The sequence below is a fragment of the Triplophysa dalaica genome, chromosome 5, assembly GCF_015846415.1.
Source record: "Triplophysa dalaica isolate WHDGS20190420 chromosome 5, ASM1584641v1, whole genome shotgun sequence".
Classification (NCBI taxonomy): Eukaryota; Metazoa; Chordata; class Actinopteri; order Cypriniformes; family Nemacheilidae; genus Triplophysa; species Triplophysa dalaica.
In genome coordinates this window covers 7493901-7508595 of record NC_079546.1, presented here as the reverse complement: position 1 = coordinate 7508595, position 14695 = coordinate 7493901, and the positions used below count along the sequence as shown (strand labels likewise).

Sequence of the window (14695 nt, the reverse complement as noted above, 5' to 3'; positions counted from 1 at the left end):
CCTTTTTGAACCAGCCGTGGGTTGAAAATCACACTGCATTTTTTGGGTCTGATGTACACTTTGCTGTCCATTGAGGCAATGGGACTGACCCAAAAATCGGAATGCCAGATGTGTATAAATGGATAAATCATTCCAATATGTTAGGTAGTTGTCGCTCAATGAGGTCGTATTAAAAAAATATTATTTCATGTTATGTGCGAGATTTTAATGGAAACAGGTAACAATAATACATACTTTTATATACAGAAAGAGGAAGATGGACAAACCTCAAACATGAGCATGTACAGATGGATTCAGCACGCTTGTCTGCACATTGTCCCAGAAGGCTGAACAGAAGCCGACCAGCCTGTACGGGACATACACTGAACATCACCCAAAACACAGTCCGATACGCTCACCCACTCAAAAATGCACACATTTGCACAAAATTCATGGTGGCTGATGAAGATATGTTAATTAAAAGACTTTAACAAAAATTGTGAAACAACCCCTCGTGTGTACAACAGAGAAAAACGTGTGTCGTCTTTTCTTTCTGGTTTACATTAACATGAATTTGTTTTGAAGATTTCACATATGAAAGAGAGAAACCTCGAGTATAGTCAGACAGTATCTGAACCAATACGTGTCTGGCCAGTTTTGAAACACAACCTCATTAAGATAACAATAAATCTAACTCGCTAAACCAATTTAAGTCTAAGGTTTATTTCACCCCTGAAGGCTCTTGTCCTTGGATTATGGTACTTAATTTAACAAATGCAAATTGTGTCTTTAAACTGCAGAATGAGTTGTAATATTCCAGTTTTGGTTTATGATCTTTTTGTGCTGCAGCGTTTGATGTTCTTTAACTTGTTTTTGTAAGATGTTTTTAAGTCTGTCCCATTAGAGCAGGGATTTCCAATTAAAAACACAAGAAAGGTCAAGGGGAGATGTGGAAAGATTTTTGACTGCATTCATCTCATGCCAGTTATTTAAATTTATCCAATTTTGGTAGACATGCATTCACCCAATTATAAACGTCTATTATCTTTTTATTGTGGTGTGTTAAAAGGTTTACTTTCTGTGCCATTCGCGCCACCAAAATTGATTTGATGGCAAAACAATCGGATCACTTCTCCTACAGTTTGTCATACAAACATGCTCTTTAAGAAAGTAAATTGAACTAATATTTTAAGTTCTTTAGAAATATTTTTTACTTTTGCATTTAGTTATCAAAGGCTTAAATCAAAATCATATAATTTTTCATATGCTTCTTTGGTCATCTTGAATATAATCTATAATTTGTTAATAAAAAAGATTTATAAGCCACTGCAAATGAGATAATATATCTGCTTTGCTTTGTTTTTTAAATAAATGAACATCTTAAGTTTAAAATGAATAATAATAATTGACCAAGAAATATTATGGATCATTTATCTATATTTATCTATAATTTTTTATCTTTTAACTTTTACATTATTATTATTAGAATCGTCATAATTTCTTGACTAATTATTATTATAATTATCATTGTCATTATCGGTTTTATCATTATTAATAATATTATTATATTGTTGTTCTTTATAAACCACTGAACTTGCAAAAATCTACTAAATCACAAAAACTAGGTCACCGTCTACATAGACTCTTCTGTCTGTCAGACACCCTCTGCTGCGTCTGTCCATTGGGGGAAGGTTGAGGTTAATATCAGCCCGTCACCGTGTTTGTGTGTCTATACGAGAACATGTGCAAATGGACATAATTTGGTGCATGATGAATGTGGTCAGGAAGCTCCTTAGCGTCCTGTTTATGCCCCGCCACACAATAACGGCTTGACAAGATATGACCAAATCCCTTTGTAGTTTGTGTAAATGTGAGAATTCAGTATAGTTATCGTATTTTCTGAACAACGTCTCCTTTGTTCCACAGAATTATCACACACATGAGCAGCATGCAGATATGCAGGCCCGCAGTTTCTCCACATTCGCAAACATCCAAATCATCTTATCTAGTAAAAACACAACCTTCTCATTTTACATTTAATCTCATACACATTGTGTTCTTGTATACGTGGGTGTGTTTATAACACCTTTGGGGCGGAGGAGATGATTGGTGTGTGCATGGAAGACTCTTGCTGATCAATGGAAACGGTTTCACAATAATAATGTTTGTGTGCAGCCTATATGCTGGTGGATTAGTTGGGTACATACGGTGCTTTCTTTGTCTGTGTGTGTATATTTTTGTGTCGTTTATCCTATATTTATATATAACCATACATTTATATGATAAACATGTTTCCCAGTGTGTTAATAATAAAAAAAAACTGATTCTTTTCACTCCAATGGATAAGCTTTTAACAGGAAAGCCCTCATCTTTATCTTGGGTGTCTGCAGAGAGTTCCTGCATTAGTTATTTAGGTAAACACTTAGATTTATTTAGAGGCAATTCAATTTTAGAAGGTCAAAGAGTTGAAACGTAATGCTAGAATGAGTGAGTGAGGGAGAATGAATAAAATGAGATCTTTTGATTATCTTTGTTGTTTCTCCTAGATAGGAATGAGGTCAAATGGAGAGCAAACGGTGACCCTTGCTTCTCAAATGTTTCTCTTCTGAGATTATGTATCCATGTGTGTCTTCTAGTTTCCTCACTCAAATATATCTGAGCTGTTATCCACATTAATTTACCGTATGTTAACAATTGGAAGAAATGTATCCCTTAAATGAAACTTAATGATTTAAGGAATGTCTTTGGCGTTATTTGATATGTACATTTATTGAACGCAGCTTTCAGGTCGAAGACAGTCAGTCCAAATAATAAGCATACGCACATCAGTAACACCCTGTTCTTTTTCAAATGTAAAGATCTCATGGCACGGCTGGCTCGCTTGTTTCACGTTCAGTGTACGGCTAGTTTGACGGCAAGAATGTGGGGAATGAGGATTAGATGAAGGTAGAAGAAACTGTACAGTGATTATTCCTAGAGCGCAGATCACAATTCAAAGAACTGTTTTCACTAAATTCTTTATGGAATCTGTTTTCATGTATTACATTGTTCCTCACTAGGAACATACTTTTAAAATCTGGAGTACAAAAAATGACTAAGAAGAAATGCTGATCCTTTGGGGCATGTTGTCTCACTTTGTAGTAAACTGTGAATTAGAGGCCTTTCAGCAAAAATGTAAAGGGTTAACTAATGTGAAACAAAATATTACTGAAAAGCAATAGCAAAAGTATCAAACAGCTGATTTGGACAACAGATTGTTATTGATAAATATTGATTTGAATGAAAAATGCCTTTATCTGAGAACTTCAGAGTTTCATCTTTCAGTACTATAACGTAGTTCTAATAACTGACCCTTTGGTCAACATAAATACCATTTTGTATTTATGAAACAAGTATTAAATAAAGATAGAATTTAGCAGGACAGACAATTTTTTAGACTAAGTAGAGTAGTTCACTTTAAAATAAGCCCCCATTGACTTTCCATAGTAAGAATAAATATTACTACGTAAAGTCAAGAGGGGGATATTTTTAAAGTGAAGTACTCCTTTTAAGTCTGAAAAATGTGTTGACTTGACTTCTCCGTATGATAAATAGCTTCTTACCCCCTATAAAGCATAACACTGTTTGTCTGTCATGTTTTCTCCACTGTTGTCTGGCAGCAGTCAGTCTGTGCCTGTTTTTTTCACAAAAAATGCTAAGGTGGAGCAGTTTTCTAAGGTCACAAAGAGCCAAAGGGAGAACTGTTGTAATTTGAGAGCAAGGCTGTTGAGCAATACATGTTTTGTTGATTTCTATAGAGAGAGAGAGAGAGAGAGAGAGAGAGAGTGAGGTGTGTATATTAAAGATCAAATCTTTGTTTACTATCTTAAGCATGCATTTTATTTAGCAGAAGAATGAGTCTCCATGGATTAGATGAACTTCTCTGTCAACCATTATTAATCTGTTATCAATTCACACCAACCCACCCTCTTCTGCAACACACACACACACACACACACACACACACACACACACACAAAGGTGATTTACAAGGCAAACATGCCCTAAGAGCAAAGTATCTTATCTGGTGCAGAGTAGCTGCTTCCAAACAGGGAGGCACATCATTGTCACAAACAGGTCTGACTTGACGTAAAGCGACTCTGTTCCCTCTAATTGCATCATTCTGCCCTGAGTTTGTTAAAAACAATGCGTCACATGCTGTGGTCCCTCACACACATGCATTGGCCTGGACTAAGCTTTTAAGAGTGATGTTTGAGTTGAGATTTAAGATCATAGTATAGGGTTACATGGTAAAGAGGTTTAGGAGTCTAATCCCCCAGGAAAGAAATGGAGAGCCATTGAGACTTTTGCTTCTCAAATGTTTCTGCTAAAAAAGGCTGATTTATCGTACATAACACTATCATCCTACTATCCATATTGCTTTACAGTAGGTTTGTCAAATGATTAATCACGATTAATCGCACCCAGAGTAAAAGTTTGTGTAAACATAATATATGTCTGTGTACTGTACATATTAATGATTTATAAGCACATTCACATACATGCATACATTTAAGTAAAATATAAGAACTAATAAAGTTTTTTTAATATAATTTCAATTATTGGTAAATATAAATGAATAGATCTACATTTATCCTATATATACATGTATTTGCATGTTGTTTTGTTTATAAATATACAAATTGAATATGCACAGTGCACAGACATATATGTTATAAAAATTGGTGTTTAAAAAAAATATTTTACGGCCCTACTTTAAAGGTTTCTTGTTTTTGTCTTTGTTCTCCTTGCTATTTAAGGAAGACTATATAAGATAAATCTATTATTGAATAGATTATATTTTCCAGCCACACATTAAGGATTGTTATGTAGGATTGGCGTTTATTTCTGGTTTTGGTTCTGAACCTTTTCTCTTTTATGGGTTAAAATGGTCTGGCTTGGTACATATGAATGAAAAACCTGCGTGAGTCTAGAAGTATTAGCTTTGGCATGTATTACAGGATTAGTCATGGCTTGGGCATCTGCAGCTGTTGATTAACAGGAACACCTGTATCAAGGTCAAAACGTTATTTTATACGCAATTAGAAAAGTGTCTGTGATATGGACTCCATCCGCACTCAACATCAACTGGCTGTGGGACTCATATTATTTCCCAAGAGCTGTTTTTGGACATTTCTTTTAGGAAAATTAGAGTTACTTCATCAATATTAAAAATATCGTTTTGCAATCGAAATGCAATTTGGGACCAGCACATTCCCTTTATGGAGCATTTAGCTCTGTTGTAACATAGCCTTGAATGTGAATTAATGAATTTGTAAACACGTTTCAAATGTAACAAAGTTTAAAGGGGAATGGTGAGTTTGAAGGCAGAATATAGCTGTTATGGTGAACCAATGACACACACATCATCATAAAAAACATACCCAGACAAACTCAGTAGGGGTCAAAAGAAACCACGGCAGTGCATTTACAATTTTTTTTGTTATATACTCACTCTTTGGGTTGTTGGATACAAATTTGAAACTGAAGGTATAATTCTGAATATGTGACAGCTTAAACTATTTTTCAAGACAAATAATGACAATGATGCATATTCCAGTTTAAAACCCACAAGAACATTGTGTAATTGTGCGATTGTAAAATAATATGGCCTGCGGTGACGCATTGATGCGTTAAACGTGGATGGCAGCCTGGCTGCCGTGGCAACGGGTTCAATGTGGTTATGCAAGAGATTGGATGTAGGATGGCAGAGATTGTGTTATGAGTTTCATGCTGTTTAAAGGTTTTCAGAGGAATCAAAAGCCTTTTATGCTCATGTTCTGTGAGTTACCTCATCCTTTGTGAACTTTACTAGAAACTTTCATTTATACAGTCACAGTATTCTTGACAAAAGTCATGACAAAATTGTGGAGGTCTACCATTTTTTTGATGGCGTGCAAAATGGGGTCTGTTTTGGATAACAGTCACGGAAGAGGATAAACATACTTTATACAAATACTACAATGCATCTAATCATATAATTGTTCGGTGGAAATAACAAAATAAACAAGCTTAAATAAACAGTTTTTTTTTCTGCAGTAAAATCATGCGATACTTAGTAGAAACTATTACAATTTGGACGATACCATGAAGCTTATTTTATGTGGCGTGAATTCATCCTTGAAAACCATGAACAAAACAACTCGATGTAAAAGAACATATTACCATATTGAAATCAGGCTCTACAAGAAGGACAAACACTGTTTGTTCAGACTACAGTGCATTTTGCATGTTGAATTTTGCCTGTCCAGAAGACCCGAAACCATACAATTTTCATGAAACCATTTACAAAGCATTTTCTTCATACTGTTTCACATATTTGGACAATATCATAATCAATAATAATAATTAATAACATATTAATAAATAAATAAGTCATTTTAATTGTTTGGTATCAAAATATTTTTTATTTACTCCTGTATGATAAACAAATTACTGTGTTAAATTGCCACACAGGTCCAAATTTTTTATCGGTTTGGATCAACTTCTGAGTGTTTTTGAGTGTGTTTGCCTGTGTGCACAGATGTTGACTCTGTGGTTTTCTTGTGTGAAAGAGCTCACATCACACATGTGCTTGGGTTAGTGAGATGGCGAGGTATGCGGCTCTATCTGTTCTACAGAATCACCTGCTCAAACTGCGGTCTCAAAGCTCGGCCTATTTAAGCCAGACCGGCAATTGGAGATGCAGGGTAGTTATTTTTGTGTTCTGCGCAGCCGTAACATGGCAAAGGTCAAAATATATTTGTCTACACACGCTGGTAACATGCACTCTGTGTAGATCTTGATGACCTAATTTGGAGTTGGTCAAAGTGCGTGGATGCGAGTCCTTCGCACCACACATGTCCTCTGGGTGAGTTGTGTAACAATTTTGGCACAGGTTACCCTCGACAGGAAAGGAAAATGTATGTGCTTGTGTGGGTGGAGGAGGGGGTGGGCATGCATGTTTATGCATGTTTAAAAAGCTTACAAAAGAGTTTATAAAACAGAAATCTTTTTATACATAATTGAGCCAATTATATAATTACCATCGTGGCACATCTCGCAAAATATTTACAAAAAGCAAGTTCTTTAGATTTGGACTTTTCCTGCACTTTTCCATAGCTTCATTTGTTGTTGTTTTACAATATGAGACCAGAAGTGACAACAGTGTTTGCATGATGTAACAGCAGCACAAATGCTGACATAAAATGCAGCTAAGGCAGAAGCGCATCAATATTATAGAAGTGTGAGGCGGGCAGATAAGAGGACACGCTGGCATCTGGGTATACCAGCAGCCGGGCCGAATGTGTTTATTCAATACTTTGCAGGAGGGCTAAGCACACCCAAGAAATTATCCCGATGGATTACAAGAAAGCAGATTATGATGTTTGTGCTGGTCTGTTTCTTACGTGTTCTCCATTTTCACTATTCCCAATTCTACTACAAGGAAAAGCTTGTTTTATTCCCATAATGCACCCCAGGGACAATGAATCAGTGATCTCATTATGACACATTTTAGTTCATTTATGGGATCAATTAAAATATGATGGGAACTGGTGCGTGACCTAGGGACATAACTTTGACAACTTTGAAAAAAACAGAGAGAGAATAATGGAAAACTGCTAGCAATTGGAAATGACCATTTTTATATTGCGTCATAAAATTAGAAAACATATGTTATGTATAAATTATATTGTTATATATTCATCATTTTTAGGCCATTGGAGTTTATCAGGGGTTTAATACCTTAATAAATGTAGATATTCTTTTAAAAGGCTTTTAAATAAATTGGTCACACTTCAGTATAGGGGTTGCAATTCTCGCTATTAAGAAGCCGTTAACTACGAATTCTCCCCAATAAACTCTAAATTTGTTGCTTATTGATCGTTAGTAAAGTATTTGTTAGGTTTAGGTATTGGGTAGGATTAGGGATGTAGAATATGGTCATGCAGAATATGTGTTTTATAATGATTGATAAACAGCCAATATGCCAATAATAGGCATGCTAATAACAACTAGTTAATATTGAGAATTGCCCCTCTATACTGTAAGTGTTAGCAACACATTTTCATCATTTTTAATACGCCTTTATTGCATGGACACAAAGCATTACCCTATTCCCCTTATTTGTAATGTATTCAGCACACAAGTAATCTCTCCGTGCTTTTCTCTTGAACTGAATCATTTACGCAAAAGCGGTGACCTCGCTGCAGTCAGGGATGGGATGTTCTGAACATGTCCATGTTATTTCTGCATTAATGAAGGGCTAGAGAGGCCAAACACATACAATGGCACAAGGGCTCGCAAACACACACACTTTTACTCTCACCATCTAAAATTTAGCCTACCTATAAACAGTTCACCCAAAACTTAAAAAACTATTATTATCCAAATCGAACTTCCTTCACGATAAAAAATAGGTTTGGGTAAATATTAGTAAAAGACAGATTGAAAGTCACCGATCACCGTTCACTTTTATTGTATGGAAAGAGTTACATTGAAACCAAATGGGGACAGAGGAAGCCATTCTATAAAAAAAATTTATTGGGTTTGACACAGGAAAGATGTATTGAAACATCATGAGGGCCGGTTGAGGATTTATTTCATTTTCGACTGAACTGTACCAATAAGAATATCATAAAACAAGTTTCCCAGGCTTAAGAAATATGAGGCCAGAAGAGATCAAAATTTTTTTCCCATTACAGGTGACTGCTTTTTGCGTATGTTTGGGTGTGTGTGTGGTTACACCTGCTCTTTCATGTAACCTGTAACGTCAAGGGAGTGTTTGACATGTTGAAAATCAGGCGTGGATCTTTCTATCTGAGTTTCGCAAATGTAGAGACAGGTAACACACGTACACATCCTTCATCTTTTTCCAGCCATATACCCAGCCATATACCCAGTATGCTTTTTGACTTTTCAGCTGTCAAAGACGATGTAAAGGTTTGTTGGTCAGTGGTAGTAGGAAGGCTTGACTGTCTCTAATAGGGATTTGCCCATTTCATCATTTATTTACCCTTATGTCTCTACAAGCTTATCTCTTCAGATTAAATGCAAATATTTATGATATACCTTTAATGATCAAGGCAATGCAATTTTCATAAAATGGTAATCCTTCTGCCAAGTGCATGTGATGAGTATTAAGGTCAGTTGGTAATGCTCCGTCCAGCTGGTGTTGACATGTTAGTTTGTGATTTAACTGTGTTTTATATCTTTCTTCCACCAAAACACAGACACTGTACACTTAGTGACATAAATCACGGCTGCAGACCCTTTTTAAAATCCTTTAAAAACACATCATCTGACATGTACTGTACAGTATGGTAGCAGATTACTCTGAATGACATTGGCCGCTAAAACCATCTTACATGCTAAAGAAGATTCCTGGTTCATCGACCAAAGTGACACATTTCTGAAGTTTAACAGTCCTATTTTATTTTAGATGTGTATTTCTGTGGCAGACATTGCTCATTGAACTAAACATGTGGTTGCTTGTGTGTGAGAGATAGACAGAAAAATATAAACGTATGAGCAAAGGCGAGTAAGCCACATGAAGGAAGGTGAATATTTCAAACAGATGCTCAAGAAAAAAACATCTACTATAGAATATAACACCTGCACGCTAAAAACATGTCGATGCAACCTCAGACGACTGTGTGTCTAGCACAGGGAAGAAGGTTCCCAGACAATTTAATCCACTCAAAAGACTACTTACTACTGTGTCGACTACTATAAGCACACAAACCAGGCATTATACATTTATAGAGTTTTGTACCCAAGCTTAGGGGAGAATCTGGCGGTCCATATTGTGAGGAAAATATGTTTTATGTAGATTGTCTAGGGTTTTCCATAGCAGATCGGACATGCCTCTTATTTCTGTCAAGGTGTGTAAAAAACAACCACACAGAGAAATACCCCCAAATATCTGATTAAGATGTCCGTTATTATTTCCGACGGTGTCAGAATCCGATCGCTATCAGGAGCCACCCGTTCCAAATCTTGACGCCGTTGACAGACTTTGCTCTTGGCGGCAGTTAAACCAGAAAGCAAACAGCCACGGACCGGCATTTAACATCATAATCTAGGCATATCTATTTTTGGGAAGTAAAATTGGCACATTTTCCATTGGCGCAAGCAAACAAGCCGTGGCTCCAGAACATTAATCATCAACATGTCAAACTGCACGTTGAACGAAGACAGGTTGACATGGAAACGTAGTCACGTATTCACACAGACACACGTTGAGACACCTGTCTGAATTAAACACCTTTCCGGACTGGGGAAATAAATGTTTTTCTTAAGGGACGAACTAATTTGGCAATGCTGTTGAAATTTTCTGTTTCAGTGTGAACGACGGTTGTTGGGTTTGTGCGAATGAGATGGGTCAGATAGGGACCAGTCGGGTTTTAAAGTGCAAATTGCCAACTATCTGTGTGTGTGAATATAGCCTTTGTTAGAAGGCTGTTGAGAGAATGTGTGTGTGCATGTGTAGTTTAATGCGTGTACATTTTATAAAAGTAACATTTGTTCTGGATCTGAATCTCTGGACCGTCAAGGTGAAGATATGTAAATGCTTTCATATCGCCTGCTTTATATGCAGCAAAAATGTGTTAATACAGCCGTTTATTCATTAAAAAAAGAATTTGACTTATGTTTCCATTATATTGCCAGGAAGTTGGTTTCTATAGCATTAAAAGATTGTTGCAAAATTTTCTGGGTGGTCGCTCACTGGCCCATGTGGAAAGGGCCCACCCTGAGGATGTTTGGTCTCTAAATATGGCTCAGTTGCCTCCTTTTATGCAAGTCTTTGGGAATTTCCCCCCTTTGATCCACGCACAGTTGTAAATTGCAAGATTCCTTAAAACAAACCCCTAACTTGACGTATTAGCTATAATAATAGCGATTCTTCCCTCGACAAGAAGCGCTAATAACAAACCGCCCTGATAGAGTTGTATTCAGTAGCTTTGCCTAAAATCAGGTTACGTGTTGTGGTCCACAGAAGCCTTAAAGTTTCTTGGATACTGAAAGGGTTAATGTTGATCTTTCCCGACCCTCTGAAACAAGTTTCAGCTCTTTTATCTGCGGTTCAGCGTGACCCGAAAACAGATTTATCATCATCAGTCTGAGTGGAAACAAGGCAGCTTTGTACAATCACAGACATGTTCGTCTAAGCCGAGCCGGGACTGTTGTTTTCAACGTTTAATGCTTTAAAACAAGTCTGGAGGTGGGATATTGGGAGACCGTCAAGGCCTGTTAAAGAGCAAATATGATCTACAAACTTTCATAGGCGTTTGTTTTGTAGACATGTTTCGGAATACATCACAGCACATTGAGTTGGATTAATAGTCTCTTGGAAAGCTCGAAACCTCTCTCTCTCTCTATTTACTTTGAGAAAGTGCACTTTCACACAATGGTAAGCATCAGTTTTTTTCCCCAACTCGAGAGACTGGCATGATTGGTTAAAAGAGCCACCATGCAGCCAATGAGAGATCTGTTGTCATGCAGTCTTGCCTTCACCTACCGCCCCCCCGGCCAACCTCCTGCCCCTCTTCCCCCTAAACGCACACAGAGACAAACAAAACCGCGCTGATGGGAGCTGTCAAGACATAATAGCACGTCTCGCCAACCTGACCCCCATGCAGACGCACACACGTTTAAGCCTAGATCTCGCCACGAGACAGATCGGCAGTGCCTCTAGAAACCTGCCACATGTCTGATCTCTAATGCGCTCAAAGTCGGCTGGGTGGCCACATACAAGAGTTCAATGAAAATGCAGAGTTCAGCTGTTTCAAAAAAGTATTGATTGTGTAAAAGTTGTGCAAAGTTTCACTTCAGTATGTTGTTTCGTTTTAATGGATCCCTTTAAAAGTTTTCCTTTTTACAAACAAGTTAGCAGGTTTTTTCATTAATTACTTGTATCATATGTTTATTTTTCCTAAAGTTTAGACTTATCTGAAAATGATGTTACTTACTCGCCTTCATGACATTTCAAACATGAGATGTCAGACACCAAGGTGACAAAAATTCACCCTAAAAGATTCAATAAAGGGGTTCATGTGTTACAAAATGTGTTAAAAAGTCTGACAGTTTTCCTTTCTGCTGTATCTTCAATCAAATACACTTTTTTTTACACATCTTACAAGAAAGTTAAGGCCTACAATAATATGAATGCAAGTTTATTTTGGAACGAACTGTCCCTTTAAACTGGACCTTTGGTTCATATGTTTAAATTTCGATGTGATTGATTGGGAAGCGTTGCACTGTTACAGGCGTCGTGAAGCATATGGTGTGCTACTGTCAAACAAGACACACACACACAAACGCACACACTCGCACACACCAACACACACTCTGCTACAGATGGCCATTTGAATATTTATCCTGTGGGCTACAGCCTAAGTTAAAATCACAGTGTAACTTGACAGGCTTTTCAACTCTCCGTTTCTTTTCCATGATAAGAAAAATACCAGCTGTCTTTATCTGCTGCGTCCTGCACATGTGCGTAAATCAATACGATGCTTATGTGTGTCTGTCTGCGCGTGTGCTTTTAATAATCCTCAGAGATAGAAGAGCTCCATTATATTGATTGAACTGTCTTTTGCGTCAGACTCATTGTTAGATGGAAGAGTGAAGTTGCATGTGCTTCCTGGAGAAGCTTCTCTTCACTGACATAAACTTTCTTGACTCTGATCTTAATGGATATGATTTGATTTAAGGCCCAACTAATTTAGTTTTATAGGGTTTATGTGCTCAGGATGCTGAAGGAAATTTATGTTGCAAGAATGACATTTGTAATGTTTTTACCATTTAACAAGCAAAAATATTCATAATAAACATTTGTAAAACCAATATGAATATGAATTTGAAAAGCAAAACAGTGTTTGACAACAAGCTTTTTTTTTACATTTGTTTATTTGATCATAGTTAGCGTAAATCTCACTAAAATGTATATTTTAAAACAAGAACAACTTTTAAACGGTCCAGTTTAGAAAAACAAGCCCTCTAAAATATCCTTTAAAATAAATCTAAGGGAAAATCTTATTTTACACAGTTTGGGTTCTTATGTAAGGTCCAGTTTTATGTGTTTAGTCTTTTAAGGCTTTCACTGCTAGACAAGACATAAATACCTAGAAAATGTTTTTCTTTTGTAACATATGACAAGAATAATCCCTGCAGATTGATATAATAAAAAAAATATGGTCCCTGACCCCACAGTTTAAATATTACAAGAGGTCGAGTTATAAATTTACTCTATATCAACAACATGACGCAACTATCTACATTTTCCTTTCAACACTTTCCGAAGAGTTTCAGCTCCTCTCTGGTACCACATGTCCAATAAAAACATAAAAGAGCAGTGATGCGCTTTAATATCACAAGCAGGGTTAAGACAACAGAGCAGAGACCTGTCAGGGGCCCGGCTTCAAACCTCATATATCTCATGTAAGAGCGACAGATCCGTGAAAATATTTAGACCTTCTAGGCGGGTGAATGCCCGAAAGTCTGTGTTTGTGTATGTGTGATCGGCAGCAATCAGTTTCTGGACATCCAGGAATAGAGAAACATTAAAGTTTTCTTCTCTTTTAATAACACACCAAGCACTTTTGGAATGTGGAGAGCTGCTGTTTAATATTTTTGCTCCAGAACTAAAAGTTTAACAAAAAATATGCAATATAGAGACGTCAGAAGAGGATTTCTAAATCAGCCGTGAGCTGTGACTAAATATTTACTCAGGTTTTACCGTCACAGACGTGGACAGTGGAGAGATTGTCTCTTAGTCAGAAGCATCATGACATCACAGTTTATAGACGTGTGTTAAGATAGCGAAGTGTGAAGTTCATATGCTCCTCACTGTATGTGTGTGACACACAAATCAAACGCCTCGCAGATCACAACAAATTGATCACTGTCTGCGGCCTATGACCTATAAAACCCCTGACCCCAAAAAGACAGAGAAGGGGAGATGGGTTTGTGGTCGAGAGGAGGGGATATCCCATTCTTCTTTAATGCCATTGTGCTGTCTTTCCCTCTCTCTCTCTCTCTCTCTCTCTCTCTCTCGCCTTCCTCTCTTGTTCTTGCACTTTTCCATTGTGTTTGCAGCAATAGAAACACCACTAGTTTCTGCAGAAACCAATGTGAAATTGACTGCTTCCTATTGAAAATAATACCTCATCCCTTTTCAGTCGGGCTGTGCGTGAAACCACCGAGCATGTCCTCGGCCGTTACATTATTGCATGGGAGGACCAAGGTGTATCTTAGCATTCGGTCTCTATACGTTGCTTTGATAAACTCAAAAGGGCGGACAGGATCTAGAAAGAAGTTAATGTCTTCATGGGCTTTCCAACACCAAACCTGGCCCATTTCGCTGCTTAAAAACGAGCCTATGAGGTGGCGATTTCGTGTGAAATTGTCAAATGTAAAAGCAAGCATGAAACTTCAACCCTTAACACACCCGTCACTGGGGCGAAATAAAAACTTTATGAAAGTGATTTGCTATGTACAAAATAGTGACGAATAGTTGTTTTGGAGTTTTCCAATGAAGCCTTAATTTATTAAGAAACTAAGTAGAAACACAATATTTTGCAGTGTAGCCTTTTATGAAGGAAAATGACACAATCGAGTGAACTATTCACCCGTTGTTTGAATAAATATGTATGTTGGGCTTGATACAAGTTCTTCCCGCAGTGACAGGCACATA

General features: G+C 37.1%; 1 protein-coding gene across 1 annotated transcript in view; it reads left to right on the top strand.

Moving 5' to 3' along the window:
- Nucleotides 1–14695, top strand: part of LOC130420649 (extracellular matrix protein 2) — a 71930-nt gene that overhangs the window by 51453 nt on the left and 5782 nt on the right. The window lies entirely within an intron of this gene.